The 15856-nt window shown below is 38.1% G+C and overlaps 2 long non-coding RNA genes across 3 annotated transcripts in view; one reads left to right on the top strand and one right to left on the bottom strand.

The window, feature by feature from the left end:
* LOC139965247 (uncharacterized) overlaps positions 1-15856 on the bottom strand; it is a 50752-nt gene that overhangs the window by 22611 nt on the left and 12285 nt on the right. The window lies entirely within an intron of this gene.
* LOC139965246 (uncharacterized) overlaps positions 1-15856 on the top strand; it is a 45513-nt gene that overhangs the window by 19312 nt on the left and 10345 nt on the right. Inside the window, exons 2-5 of one of the 2 annotated variants that reach the window (XR_011792188.1) lie at positions 480-572; positions 4770-5263; positions 7983-8116; positions 9052-9206. This is a non-coding gene — a long non-coding RNA (uncharacterized lncRNA). The remainder of the gene's footprint in view (positions 1-479; positions 573-4769; positions 5264-7982; positions 8117-9051; positions 9207-15856) is intronic. The other variant, XR_011792187.1, reaches the window with a different exon arrangement.

Here is a 15856-nt window from a genome sequence, read left to right as displayed (position 1 = left end):
TCCTGCTTAAAGGCATGATTGCATATTGTAATGAACTTGTATTAAGCATGTCAATGCACACATACAGAAGTTTGAGATATTCCCTACAAAAGGTAGGTATGCAGCTACTGAAGTGAGCTGTATAATGTCAGATTGTAGTTAGCAGCTGCCGAATTAACATGTAAAATGCATGTTTGGTGGTGAAAAGTACTTTCATTAAGGTAAAAGTTGAGCTGTTGACCTTGCTGCAAGAGTAATCTGACTAAGAGATCTGTCTGTGTGTTCAAGGGGTGACCAACGGCTCTAATGGCGAATGCAGTGTATTTCTACTGAAAAAGAGTTATATCACCAAGGTTGATATTGGTTAGTGTGTGACTATATTAAAGCGATACTAATCCCACTTATAGCTGTGCAACTTTATGTAATCACACATTTATTAAAAAAAAATATGAATACACTTGATATATATTTTTTATCCTTAAATCTCCTTTATCATTCAGTGGGACTCCACCTACAGATCACTAAAATATGCCATTGGTATTAATGTCAACGCATTTTAAATCCTTGCAGACCCACACACACCAACTGGTCATGTAAGTAATAAAGCTTCATTACAATACACTGGTCTACATTTTATTGCAGACAATTAACTTCCAGACAAACTTAATTAGTAATTCCTTACCACAAGTCATATTTAATGTACCAATGCAGGCAGTGTAATTGAATATTTGACAGTGCTGTATTTAAACTGGGAGCCCAGAGGGTTTAATTAGCTGGGAAGGTAATCGATTGCCTTGTACATCGTAATTTTTACAGTGCATTCCTGTATATGAAACCAGACGACTGGCAAACCCGCTGTGGTGGGTGTGGCTGGGAGGGCAATTTTAAATTCACCTTTAAAGTTAACTAGATCAGCTTTCATTGGTTACCTGTGTGGTTATTCAGGAAGTATGTCCGTGACAGTCAACGTTCATTACATTCAGTAGTTCTCAAGTGGCCTGTTCAAGTTACGGTAGCCTAATGCCAAGGTGATTGGTATGGCAACAAAAATCACCTTTCAGTAAACTTATATTTTCAAACAACCATTCATATCGTTGAAAAACATGATGACTGATCAACTCAGTCTCTTTGTACACTTTATCAACACAGAAGCTGCAATTTTCTGCAGGGTGTTGATTTTTTTTTTAAATAAAATCATTTCATTTTATATTTTACAAATCCACATTGCAACTTGATCTCAAATGTTGTCTAAGTCTTCCCACCACTGCTTTAGCCATAGACCCATCCAGCCGTCTATTAAACGGGAGATGACCCCCAACACCTCCCATTTTTTGGGGGGGAGGGCAGTTACTACAGTACAGCTACACCACTGTATCCATTCTCAATATTCAGGTATAATGTATGTTGGTGTGGTTAATGTGCACCCTTCTCCCCGGGACGTGAAACTCATCTCATGGTGTGAACTGGACTCCCTATCAGCCATTTCTGGCTAAAGCCCTGCTTCCCACACTGACACCACTGATCTGTACACTAACTGGATTGGCGGCTCGCCGCTTCTGAGCGCTAGTTGGTCTATTCCCTGTGAAGCTACCGGAAGTGGGTTTGCGGCCATCTTGAATCACCCAAAAAGACGCCAAACATTTCTTGTTCTGTTGTAGCTAGGTACGGAATCGGCAGTCAGCACTTCGCATTATCCTAAAAGAAATAACTTTACCTCACTCGTTTAGTAACTTTACCTCACTCGTTTAATATCTGATGTTTTGAAAAGAATGCCTGTTCAGCCTATGGATGCACAAACCGGGATGTTCGTGGAAAACGAGAAAAGGGGTTAACCTTTCACAGGTAGGCTATGCGATTACTTGGGATGAATTCTAGTTAGTCTTTTGTACTACGTTGTATGCACTGGCGAGAATATGGACGTGTTTCGCGAAAGAAATAAGTTACATGATAAGTAACATTAGCTTTTCGACATATTTAGGTCTACTTGCATCAAAGTACAGTTTTCTGTACACTGCGTGACGTACTGAATACATGAGGAATTATGTGTAGCTTAATAATTGAAAGGGTATACATAGGCTTACCACCTAACTCAGTTTTGAAAGCAGAGAGTTGTTGCCTAACTCAAGGCACAAGCCTAAGCTTGACTTATTTGGAAATTTGAAGCCTCTCCTTTTATGAATGAGTATTACTAAGGACAGGTTACAATTCAATTGATCTGCTGCCTACAGGTGAAATTATTTCGTTTCTACAGATGAATTTTATATTTATATTAAAAATTTCGATGTTTTGTTTATGTAATTTGCAGATTACTCCAACTCGTAAGCTACCATCTGCAAGACGATCCAGCCCAATCCCATGTACAAAACATGAATTACCAAATGCGGAGTGCAGTGAACATGGAGTACCCCTGGAGATCCTACATATGCTATAATGGAGTCTCCTAGAAAGCTAAAGCGCAAAATACCCGACATCACATTTTCATGCATACTGGGTTGAAACTATTTATCTTTTCATTCTTTTTATGTCAAGAGACATGTTCAAGGGCATAAGAGACCTCATTGAGAAAGTTTCATGAGAGCAATATAAGCAGAAAGACATGACAGTAATCACACATGGGGGATGTGGCTGAACATTCCAAGTGTAAAAATGATAGAACGTATAGTAAAGATTTGTCAGTACTTTTTAGGCTCTGTTGCCATCATAATTATCACATTTCTGCCATCCAATCATACAGTTAATGAAGAAGAAGTTTAAGTTTCATTATGTTTTTAAACAATATGGAAACATTTCTCTGACCTCTAGTGGCAAAACATCTCGTGATTTCATATTGTTTGGTGTTAAGTTCTTGCCGGAATTTGTTTTTGTATAGGTTAAATGATAATTTTCAAGCACTAGAAGCATTTCATGGATTTGCAGGTTCCACCCTATGTATCGTTTTACTTTTTATACATAAGGACCTTACCTTTATAGTCTTTTTGGAAAGTTTCATGACATTTTTAACCATCAGAAGCATTGCACTGACTTCCTCTGCCCATACTGTAATGCTTTAAGATTATGAAATGTGAAGTTCTTACCATTATACATTTCTTAACAATATTTTTTGTAATATTCTTTTATATGTGAAGTTCTTGCTGATTTACTTTTATTTATTTTTATAAGTTTTAACCACCAGAAGCATTGCACTGACTTCCTCTGCCTATACTGTAATGTTTTCAGATTATGAAATGTGGAGTTCTTACCATTATACATTTCTTAACAATATTTTTATAATATTCTTTTATATGTGAAGTTCTTACTGATTTACTTTTATTTATTTTTATAAATTTAACCACCAGAAACATTGCATTGACTTCCAGGGTCCCGAGTGTAATGATTTTAAATTTTCTGGAAATGAAGTTCTTGTTGGACTTTTTAAGTGCTAAGAAGTCACTACAATCAATAATATTACAACTGTGTCACTTTAACTGAATATATTTAAAGAAAAGGATATTTGTTTCCATTATGTGCTTTCATAGTTTACCTTGTCGGTTCTCTATTTGTAATCATTTAAGGGTAAAGCTGAAACTGCAAGCACCCAACCAGTAAAGACAATAGCATTATAGCATAAACATGAAATACCACAGTTTATGACTCACGAGATTGCTCTTAGACTACAACTGTTTGAAAACTTCGAATTTTTGAGTCCCCCCACCCCCCCCCCCCCGCCACACCAACCCCTCAATGTTGCTTTCGACCAAGAATATATTCGGAAAGGCTTTTGAGTTGTCCATATTGATCTGCTTTTGCAACCCTCATTTTACTTAGTCAATTAACCGCAATAAAAAAATCAATCTAATATTGAGTACGGGGGGCACGTCTCCCGACCACCTCCCCCCCCACCACCTCAGTGACACACACCTAATATCAGCGCCCCTTCTCTTGTCTTGGATACTTTCTGTCTACAAGAAAACAGTCATTAAATCAACGTTCAAATATCGCTAGCATACAAAATCAGTGAACCGTATCGCTCTTCTTGGGTGAACAAACATGGCGGACAATAACTTCCGGTGACTTCACAGAGTAGGCCTGTTGCTCCAATCCAGTTAGTGTACAGATCAGTGACTGACACTCATACTGACTGATAGTCTGATATCATCTATACAAGCACACTATTTAACTTCCAACACAGAATCATAAAGTCTCTTTGGCCCTAAAACTGTTTTGATTGTAGTAGGCCTACAATGCACTATTAATCAATTCTATTGTAAGCTGGGCCTATTTGTATACAAAATCTAAAAAGGTGATTAAAATCAGTGATTAAAAAAATTGATTAAAATCGCAATTTAAAGCAGTGATTTTAATCAAAGTGAATAAAATCAAACAACCCTTATTTTCTACAGGATAACTCACATTATCACAATGAGTTCATGTCATTTTGTATTTCGTTATTTTTTTATCCATATTCTTTATTTACCTGAGTGAAAAAGTAATATATTCATCTTTGTGAAAGTATTTTGCAATTAACCAATTGTTTAAAAAAAACTTGTCATTTGATTTCAAAAGACATAACAAAAGGAAATGCAAAATGATATGAACCTTTTATGGCCCTTTGAAGTTGTTATATTAAGTCATAATTTGGCTCAGAAAATGGCAGCCCTCCACAGTAAATTAAATCCTGCTGCCATTAAATCATTGCCTGTTTGGTCAACGTAGTCCAATTTAAGCATTGCCATCAAACTCTGAGAGGACATGGCAGTCAATCAAAGGGATCAACCATTTATTATTTCAATTATTATTATTGTACCTTGCAGAAAAATGATGCAACAAAGAAAGCAAAGTCTACTGCAGGACATGACATCATTGCTCAGCTTCTGCAGCAGAGGGACAGGATTTGGATTTGGGTCAGGATGAAGAGTTTGAGCTGGTCAACTTTGTAGAGGATGAAGTTATCCACCAACCACCAGCTCAGGCACAGACCCTACCACAGAAGCCACCATCCCCACCACCGGCACACAAACTACCAACCCTAAAACAGGCTTCACCACAACATAAACAACACAAGAAGCCATCAGCCCCAGCACATAGTTCACCAGCTCCAGCACAAAAACCACCAACCCCATCCCAGAAGCCAAGTACCAGCCCCAGCAGATAAACCACCACAACACCAACCGGCAGCACAGGCCTCGCCACAACAGCGACCACCAGCCAGTCCGCAGCCAGATTAATTAAAAATGATGCGGAATCAACTGCGAAGGGCAACGGAAAGAATCAAGGAACTTGAAGAGAAATGATAGTCTTTTGAGGAGTAAGTAATTTGAAATTGATCCGGGTTTATGCTCAGTTAGCAGCAATCATGTTGTAGTCAGATCTTGAATATTTTCATTGAAAATAGTCTGGTGCTTTTGGTTATACTTGTGATGTCATTTCACTCTAGCTACAGAAAATCTTCTGGAGACAATTGCAAGAATGATTATTGTTAGTTCCTATTTAATAGGGGTTTTCAGTAATGATAGTATATATAATTTGTATGCAGTTTCATATTAACTGATGTTAAAGAGCTCATGAAATGACCAATTCCCAAAAATATATGTGATAGAGAATTACAAAATATAGTCATTGGTCCAACTCCCACAATATTTTTTTTATCCATTGTTGAGATATAAAATATTTTATTAGTTGAAAAAAGAAAAGCTTATTGCAGCACAATCAGCTATGATGTAACAAAAGGAACATCTCATTAATTAAATTACCTTTGTTTTTCATGATTGTTTATAATTATTTTTGGCAGTCTCTATAGTAAAGTGATGTGACCATCCGTGTATATACGTACGTATACCAACAACAGCATGTGATGCTACAGTTGACCTACAGTATTTTCTAAAATAAAACTACAAGGCTTCCAATCATAACAGAAAGCAGGCAATTTAGTGAGTGTTCCTTCTGAATAAACAACCATTAAATTTAAATATTCCATATCTCAGCAATGGATCATCAGGAAACTGCTCTAATGAAGTCACAGACATCGCTAATCATCATATCCCTTGGGGCACTGTAGTGACCTATGTGGCCATTCTTGTGGTTTCAGTTAGTAACTGCGGTTGAATTTCCACAAAGAAAAAGTAGAAATGTGTTTCAATTTGTTTCAAATATCAATGTCATTGAAGTCAACTGCACACGTAGATCATAAAATATGTTTCAACGGGATGATTTTGACCCTGGCAATATTTAGCTGAAATAAATGGACGATGCCAAATAGACAAAATTGCCAGCTGGGCGAATCAGTTTGCATACACCAAAATTTACACTCGGCGTCCAGATGACGGGAAAATGTAACAACATGTTCAATGTGTTGTGTCATTCCCATGGTGTGATGAACTTGGGCAAGTTCGAATGTCGATGACCTACTTATGTTCTGTGACCAATGTCAGTGGAATTTTGTGTGTAAAAACTCAGGTTTTTCCATGTGATATATATAAGTTTTACGTAAGCGGAGCGAATTTTGGGGCGGCTCGTTGATTGTGAGAAAGCACTCATCTAAGCTTCAATATTTGTGAAAAATATCGTAAGGTTTTTCAGATATTCTCTTTGAATGTCCCCTCTATATATCTCTCTTTCTCCATCCACTCAAAGCTTGACATTTACGCTAATTCTGTTGGGGGAAAAATTATCGTAATTATCGAAATATCACAATAATTTTTGAACTATTTATCGTGACGGTAAAAAGCTAATATCCCCCAACCCTACTAATGTGTGACTTTCAGTTTTGTTACTGACTTTCAAATATGCCGCATCCTGCTTCTTTTATGATTAACGATGTTTATTTACATATTTTTAAATAATTTTCATGTTTAAAATGTATTTGAATTTTTTTTTAAACAAATCCGTTTCTACGGTTTGTGATTTTCTAAACGGATAGTGCATTTGAGGCCGGCTAAACGTTTAAACGGTCACACCCTTATATAGTAGTAATGGCTTGGAATATTTTAATGGGTCTAGTTTCTGCTGTTTCTAATTTTAGTTTCACAGCTTCGAGTTTTATTGACTCCTCAAAGATTTTTCGAGATTTTTTGGAGGATGGACAACTGCCGTTCCTGCAAGCAGTTCCGTCCTTTTAAGGCATAATGGACAAACACGATCAGTGCCCGAAATTTCGCCCGTGTGGGAGCAAACAGACTTGCTCCATTTGCCAGGACTCGGCCCAGGAGCGCTGGGATTTGATCAGAACCTGGCTGGCGGATAAAGCCGCGGAGAAAAGAAAGAAGGCGGCTTCCTCAAAACAGGGGAAGAAGAAACTGCCAACGAAGGACCCCCAGGCTGCCATTCGAGATGGCATAAGTCCTAAACGTGGGAGATCAGAGGGCGCCATACGAGATGGCTCAAGCCCACTCCCAGAACGGGTATCCATACGAGATGGAACTAATTCCCGTGCGGCATTGGTACAGCTGCGGCCCCAAGAGGGGCCATCCACATCGGGTCATGTGGAGTCCAGAAGCCCCCGCAGGCAGGCGGTGGCGGACCTATTTACATCTACCCCGGGGTCATGGGACCACAACCGGAGAGATTTCTCGGGGTTCTCCCCGGAAAGTTTTTAAACAATTTTCAATAATTTTCATGTTTAAAATGTATTTGAATTTTTTTTTTAAAAGATCCGTTTCTACGGCTTGTGATTTTCTAAACGGATAGTGCTTTTGAGGCCGGCTAAACGTTTAAACGGTCACACCCTTATATAGTGGCGATGGCTTGGAATTTTTAATGGGTCTAGGTCAGCCCAGGCCTCGCCCAACCTGGATGTCCCTCTTTTATTTATCACTGTTTTCTGATGTAAAGATATGGCGATGGAAGTTGGACCAAGGCCTGTATCACATATATATTTTTTTAATTGGTCATTTCATGGGTTCTGTAACTGCTAGGATTGTACATGTCACATTAAAAGGAACACACTACTTCTTTAACAATGATTAAAGATATAAAGGACTGTTCATATTTATTTAATTTGAATTATTTTATCATTTTTCACTTATTAGGATTACCTGCAGCCATTGTAAGGTTAGACAGGTGTCCAGTTTCTCCCTCAACACCAAGCAGGGAAGCATTTCCAACCCCAGACAGCCCAACAACTGAAAACAGTTTTAATGCTGACTTAGTTGAGGGCAATAAGGTATGTACTAATGTATCATTCTCGGTGGTAACCCCTCCCCCCCCCCTTCTGTTTGATTAGATTCATACTTGATACATATTATTGCAGGAAAAGTAAAGGTGTCATAAGTCCATTTTTGGCTTAATTGAGTTTTTTTATGGGAAATGATAAGGTACCTTATATTACTGTTAATATGTCCATGTCAGGGAAAGATAAACTATCCTATGTCCTGGACATAGGATATGTCATATTTGTGAAATATAAAAGTTCATTTCAGGCCCCCCTAAATTACCCCATATACGTTCAAAATCTAAAATTTTTACAATAATGCAACCTTGATATATTTAAGCAAGTTGAGCATATTTTATATTCCATTAAAATCTTTAAATGCAATTATCTCAAAATGGCAATTTTGGACATTAGTACATCTTTACTTTCCTGTGACGATACATTGACCGTATGAACATTATATAGACTGTATAAGCCACAATGGTACTAGCTAGTATAGGGTCCCCCCCCACCCATGCTGCTAAAGTCATACCTCACTAATGATGTATCATTGCATGATGATGATTTCAGCATCATATCTCGGTGGTAGCCAATCCCCCCTCCCCAATCCCTGATATGCGGAAACAGATTTTAGATTCCTTGCCGAAGGTTCAAGAAATCTATGCTGTCACAACATGTATGTGTGTATGATGCCAAGCTTAATGATACCACTTTTTCTCAACAGTGCCACATTGCATTCATACCTGGTACATAGGTTGTGCATATATTGGGTAGATGATCCTTATTGCTTTTGGTGCTGTTTCTCATGAATATTAATGCTTGGCCAGTAAAAAAGTTGTTACTAAACTTGGAAATGGGCCATCAATATCTGTAAGGAATCACAACTGCCTCTTTTGGCTTCCTGGTTTCAGAGCTGCTCTAAACACATAAATAATTTGTCTTTGCAGCTAGAAGCCTTCAAATTCCACAGGAGATCCTATTTGCAACTTGATGAGAACACTTTTTACCAGGGAGGACATGGCAACATCCTCCTTAACTGGCAAATCACCCAACAGTGATAATAAGAAGCAGTTGAACAATGGGAAGATAGATGCCGTAACAAGTGAGTTTGATTTGAGTAGTTTATCCATGATGACATGGAAGGGATTTATGGCTATAGGTGGCTCTAATTTTATGAGTAATCACTGAAAGTCATATTAATTTCAATTAATATATAATTGAGGCAAAAATATTCAGATTAGTTAATATTATTTTACAGGTGATAGTTGAGGTCCGACAAAAAACTACATTTGTATTCCCATGTTTTTGATAAACAATGACACAGGCCATTACACCTGCAGTGTTCTCCATTAGCTGTTTTATCCGGGCGCCGCGCCCGGACAAAATCTGAAAAGGTGCGTCAGCGCCCAAACAAAAAGTTACCGCCCGGACAAATCATGTCAATTCCTTTCTTTCTAAAATACACACTATACATCCTTCAAAATAGCCCTCTCACTGACCAACGCGTATGACTCATCACTTTGACCGAAAATCCTGTGGCTCTGTGCGGGCAAGTTGGTTGGACTATTCCATTCATCAGGGGGGTCTTAAGCGGTGTTTCTATATAATTAGGATTGCATTAGATAAATAAATTGGTACTTACTTGCTTCAACATTTAATGATGCATATTCTACGGTAATTTTCTTGAAAATGATATTAAGTTTGATAAATTATGATGTTTTGAAAGCGAATCTTGGCTGTGGTGTTGTAGGTGAAAACTGTGCATTGCGTGGCTGTACCCTATTGCAGAGTACAGGATACACATATTACGTAACGGCGTGCCCACCGAAGAAAGCGAAACTTGTATTTTTCTTAGAAGACATTCGATTGGACTGTACTTGGTCCGATTGAAGATAGTGACCAATGAAAATGAATTTAACATCAATTTAAAGTTAAGAAAAAAATCTTTCCAAAACCGCTTGAACTAAATTTGTCAATGAATATTCAAGAGGATGGTTACGCAAACAAAGTACGGCTATCAAATGGTGATTTTCTTCAGTATTTACTGTGTGTTATCAATGAGGGTTTCGAGTTCGATATTTATTAACCTTGCATCGTAAATCACCCAAGTGACAAGTCCGATGGAATTTTGAACTGTAATGTTAAGAAAATAACAGAACTTGAGAGACAACACATTTCTCTGTTTAGTGCCGCTTGAACTAATTTTTTTCGGTATAAACTTTTCACGTTATGGCTGTAGGAAAATAGTCTATATGGTAAAGTCATAGGCCTAAAACTGCGGCGGTCGAACTCAGTTCGCGTGCCGCACAGTGAATGGCGCTAAGGAATTGATATGTATACGCCCGCCCGTACAAAACCATTGATTGCATTTACTATTTGGGAAAATTTTCCAAAGTGTTTCAAAATATATTTCCGTTACCAGCGAAATATCGGTATCGGCAAAACTATTCAAACTTGCCGATCCAGACCATCCGATATCAGCCCCATCCAGCTCACCTGTATAAAGCTTATATGTTATAATCATAACTTTCAAATACAAGTGTATACATTTACCATATTTTAAGTGTTCTTATACAGTTCTGTTAAAGTCTTCTTTTACTTTTTATTAGTAACATTTAAAAAACATTTAAAGGGTGTGAAGACTCGTGCAAAAAGAAACGTCTAATGCCGGTAATCTGACCTAGTTTCGAATGAGGTGTAACAGAAGTGTTAGATACCACCAGCGAACCCAGAAAATACACACACACAGCTATTTACCATCAGTAATTAGACACTAGTGTTCAGTCAGTACATGTAGCTGCGGTCAATACCCACAGCACAGTATACAAACAATACAGCAATGGACATCTCAGGTCCAGCTATAGATAACAAGGTATCACGCATCATTACTGTACTATCTGCATTTTGTAGCGACACGAAATAACATCACTTGCAAGCAACAGAGAGTTAACTTTTTCAGAAGGCCGCACACGGTTTGGGGCGAGTCTTCAATGCCTTTAAAAAGGTATTAACATAAAAATAATTAAATTGTATTGATATACTTTGCAATCTACATTTTGAATATATCTTTTTTACAAATTATTGAAATATTGCGTGATTGGCCAGCAAACTTATGACGTCAAAACCTTAAAACAAACAAGTTTTTTAGAGTATGATCTTTCCGATTGTGACATAAGTGTGCATTTTTTCTAACAATGTTATTATTATAAGTTAACAAACATTCAACGCTTTAACTAAAATTTAAAACAAAAGTATTACAGTGGTACACGTAAGTAGGCTACAGAATTTTGAGCATCTAACAATACATGCAGTAATTTCAGAAAGCAGAAATTCAACGATGGAATGCTTTTGACATTTTACCCTATCTAAGATCTTAAATGATACCAAATAATCAAACCCTAAATAAATCGTAAATTGTAAACTGATCACTGATTGGATGGCATTATTTACATATGATTTCAGCCATGTGTGTCATAACTTATGACGTCATTATCAGTAATATCCTGGCCAATCACGTAATTGATTCAAATTTCAAGCAGCAATATATAATTGAAAGACAAACAGCATCTGCCAACCTGCGAACAACCATTAATTTAACAAGTAAAGGGATCCCTGGTTTCAAGCATGCCAGGGGCTATTTCAAGGGTCACATGAGGCCTATACCTGTTCAAAATTAATACATCAGATTTTATAAAGAAATGTCAGGTGTTGGCAGCTTTTCTCCTACAAAGTGTTTTTACTGAAAAAAATTGTAAAAAGTTGTAAACTTGTGAAACATGAAATCTCAAAATAACAAAATTTATGCAACTTATAAATGCCTGAAAAGTGTCATTTCCTGCAATCTGGGAGACATTTTTGGCTAAATTTTTTTTGTACACTACGCACCAATCGATAGTGGCGCTCCGCTTAGTTAGTACTGACAACATCACCCACGCTTAGTTAGTACTGACAACAGCACCGGACGAAAATATTGACAAGCGGAGAAAATTGCACCTATTATTATGAAAATGAGATCATGATGTCACTAAAACTACCGTAGTTTTCAAAAATCAAAATAATGTTACAATTTGTGATAAAGTTCATGAATTCAGGGGTGTCGATTGGGGAGGGGGAAACTGATGTTGTCCCACCACACCTTTTGTCACCTGAAACCCTACGAAAGAGTGTTTTTGAAGAGTATACCCCTGGCACTCAAACCTTGATTGTCGTTAGACAATTTAGGTACCGGTAACCTAAATTTTCTAAACTATATTAATATTTTCACACTAATTATCACCAAGGGTTTTTCTGAAAATTTTCTAAAGAGGAGGGGACACTCCTTCAGGGCCTTTTTTAACATAAAAAAAACAAATAATGATAACACAAATCTAACAATTAATATACACCTAAATTCCCTATATGGCTTCTCCTTATCAAAATATGCACCTTTAATTACCTGTGTAAAACAATGAATAAAGCAGAGCTCATAAAGTGTCATAGGTCATTTTTTCCCGGCCCTTCAAGTTGATTTTACCGAGTAAATGTATTTTGGGGAAATGTTAATTTCTAAAACATGAGATCTCAAATAAGGAATGTTTAGATGCAACTTCCAAGGCCTGGGAAGTGCCATTTATGGCAATATGGGAGGCATTTTGGGCCAAATCTGCCAATGGTGGCGCTCTGATAGTGTCTTAGAATGTACCTGTCAAATGCCCCCCCCCCCCCCCCCACACTTTCAAAAGCAAATCGACATCACCCCTGCATTAATTGATCCATATTTTCATTTATTTTTCAGAGCTGGTAATGAAAAAGTATCCTGCCACAAAAAAGGTAATCATCTGGATGAAGATGACAGAAAAACTAAAAGATGAGAGGAGAGCATATAACAGATAAGATTAATTAGAACTGTTACTGGCTTGTTTTTGGTGTCTTGCCATTGGTTTCTTGTACAGCCATACTTGGCTCCATAAACAAAAACTTGATTCTCAGATCACTGACTTCTGAAACACCCTGTTGCCAGGTACATTGTTTATTTACTTTTTATCTCAAATCAACTTTTAGTGTGGTCTCACTGAGCCCAATTTGGTACGTGTAAATCGTGTATCTAGAATGTTCTTGTTGTTCTTGTCAAGTTGACTTTCCATCGAGCATCAATTAGTCCGACACTCACTCAGCCATATTGATACAACATGATCTCGATTACGAGAGAACTGTTTGACTGTGGGATTTGGTCAGAGTGCTTTCGGGCAATATATTAACGCCAAAACCATAAAAACGATGTCAGATATCAACTTTTCGTTTTTTTTTATGGAGCCCAACTTAGGTGTTGGTAGAAAGTGGGTATATAATGTGTGTTCAAATAGGGGATAAATGCGAGGGTAGCCGATCACATATGTGATTTAGGACCGATGATGACGTCATCGCAGAGGCTGAGCGGACCAAGGCCAAGGCCACTGTGATGATGTCATAAATACAACTAAAAAAAGTGTCTAAAAAGGAAGATTTTATTGCATTTTTCAAAGATCAAGGAACTGTTCTCCAGGTTTATTCATCTCTCCTTTTTTCGTGACATAACAGTGGTTGACACGTCATAGTTGATCGATTGAAGACATTCTACAGAACATGAACACTCTTTAGCCGTATCGATCACAATTATATTGCAAATATTAGTGAACCTAAATGGTTAAAAAGTAGCCATACATAGCTCATTGGGAACCATATCCGTGCCGTGTGGTATTATGGCAAGTAACTACTAGGGCAGTGGCGGAGCGTCCATACAGCCGGGGGGGGGGGCGGATGCCCCCCCTGACAGACTCAAATGGACTGCAGCTGGCCCTTTTCAGCTTTTTACCACTTTTACGTATTCGCGATTATTTACTTTTTTATTGCGCTCTCATCTACCTATTGACATTTGTAACATTTTTTGGGCGGTGACAACTATTTATTCTTCGTTTATCTGCAAATTAGCAAGGCCAGGGAAGGGTCATTTCCAGCGATCTAGGAAGTATCTTTATTCAAAAAATTTCTTAGATAGTGTCGAAAGGGCCCCTACAGACCATGGATTCTCGCTCTCCTTGACCAATACCCATAGCTCCGCCACTGCACTGGGAACTGCCACAGCTGTAGGAATTGATTCCACAAACTGCCGTCCATGCCACGTAAGCCAAACTTTTACTTAGCCAAAGTTATTGTTTTATATGAAAATAGTGATTCAACAACTTTTTGATGTCACGGTCCATATGTAGGCCTACTAGTAAAGCCAAATTTTTTCTTATCGGTTATCTTAATGATACATTAAATCCAATGCCTTTCGTATTACACGTTTTTCGTTTGTTCTATAGAAATAAATCATTCAGCAATGTAACTAACACACGTATGTGCATATTTGACCTCGACTATATTATTTATTCAGCAGTTCAAAAGCAAATTAACTTAGCTACACCATATATCAACTGTAGCACAATCAATTGCATGCTGTATGTGATCTTAAAATCTGCAGGATTCCATTTCCCACATTTCAATTTCCCACAATTCCCATTTCACACAATTGATAAACCCACAGGATTTGTTCCCCACATCATTTGAAAACCCACAGGATTCATTTCCCACATGCCAATTGAAAACCCACAGATTTGTTTCCCACATTATTTGGAAACCCACATAATTTTATTTCCCACATGTATGCTGTGGGTTTTACTTCATTTCCCACATGCCAAAATCCCATAGGATTCTACACTTTACAAACATGGGAAAATTCATGTGGTTTTTTTTTGGTAAGGTACGGTAACTTGAACAGGCCACTTGAGAACTGCTGAATGTAATGAACATTGACTGTCACGAACGTACTTCCTGAATAACTACACAGGTTGTATTCAGTCATTTGAGGCCACCTATGAGTGGTTACACTGTATCTGGGGTGTTTCGGGAGTCTCAGGGTGTGAGCTTTAATCTAATATGAGACACTGGTTGGAGATGTTGGGACAAGAGACAGGGGTACCCCACCAGTAGAAATTACTGGATATGACTCTCCTTAAATCTGGAGTCCTACCTATCATTTTCCAGGAGTTTCAATTGCTTACACCATAAGCTGACCAAGGTGAGTAAGGGGGGGGGGGTGGACCCTGGCAGTGGTGGCCCACTAATGAGCTGACCTAGCTAGGTCAATAAGGGGAGGGGTATTTAAGGGGTCCACTGGCAGGGGTACCTCTCTAATAGAAATTACTGGAAATACCTATCTCTTATATAGAGTCCTGCCTATCATTTCCATTAGTTTTCAACTGGTTACCTTATGTGCTGATCTTGGTCAATGAGGAAGGGGCATTTTAGGGGTCCACTGGCAGGGGTACCCCACTAATAGAAATTACTGGAAATACCTATCTCTTACATATAGAGTCCTGCCTATCATTTCCATTAGTTTTCAACTGGTTACCTTATGTGCTGACCTAGGTCAATGAGGGAGGGGTATTTTAGGGGTCCACTGGCAGGGGTATCCCACTAATAGAAATTACTGGAAATGCACATCCCTTACATATAGAGTGATACCCATCATTTTCCAGTAGTTTTCAACTGGTTACCTCATGAGCTGACCTAGGTCAATAAGGGGAGGGGAATTTTAGGGGTCCAGTGGCCGGGGTACCCCACTATTAAATAGAAATTACTGGAAATACCTATCTCTTACATGTAGAGTCCTGCCTATCATTTTCCAGTAGTTTTCAACTGGTTAACTTATGAGCTGACCTAGGTCAATTAGGGGCGGGGCATATTGTGGGTCCA

This window comes from Apostichopus japonicus, chromosome 3 (assembly GCF_037975245.1).
Source record: "Apostichopus japonicus isolate 1M-3 chromosome 3, ASM3797524v1, whole genome shotgun sequence".
NCBI lineage: Eukaryota > Metazoa > Echinodermata > Holothuroidea > Aspidochirotida > Stichopodidae > Apostichopus > Apostichopus japonicus.
Note: the sequence above shows the minus strand (reverse complement) of the source record. Positions and strands in the feature narration are given on the sequence as shown.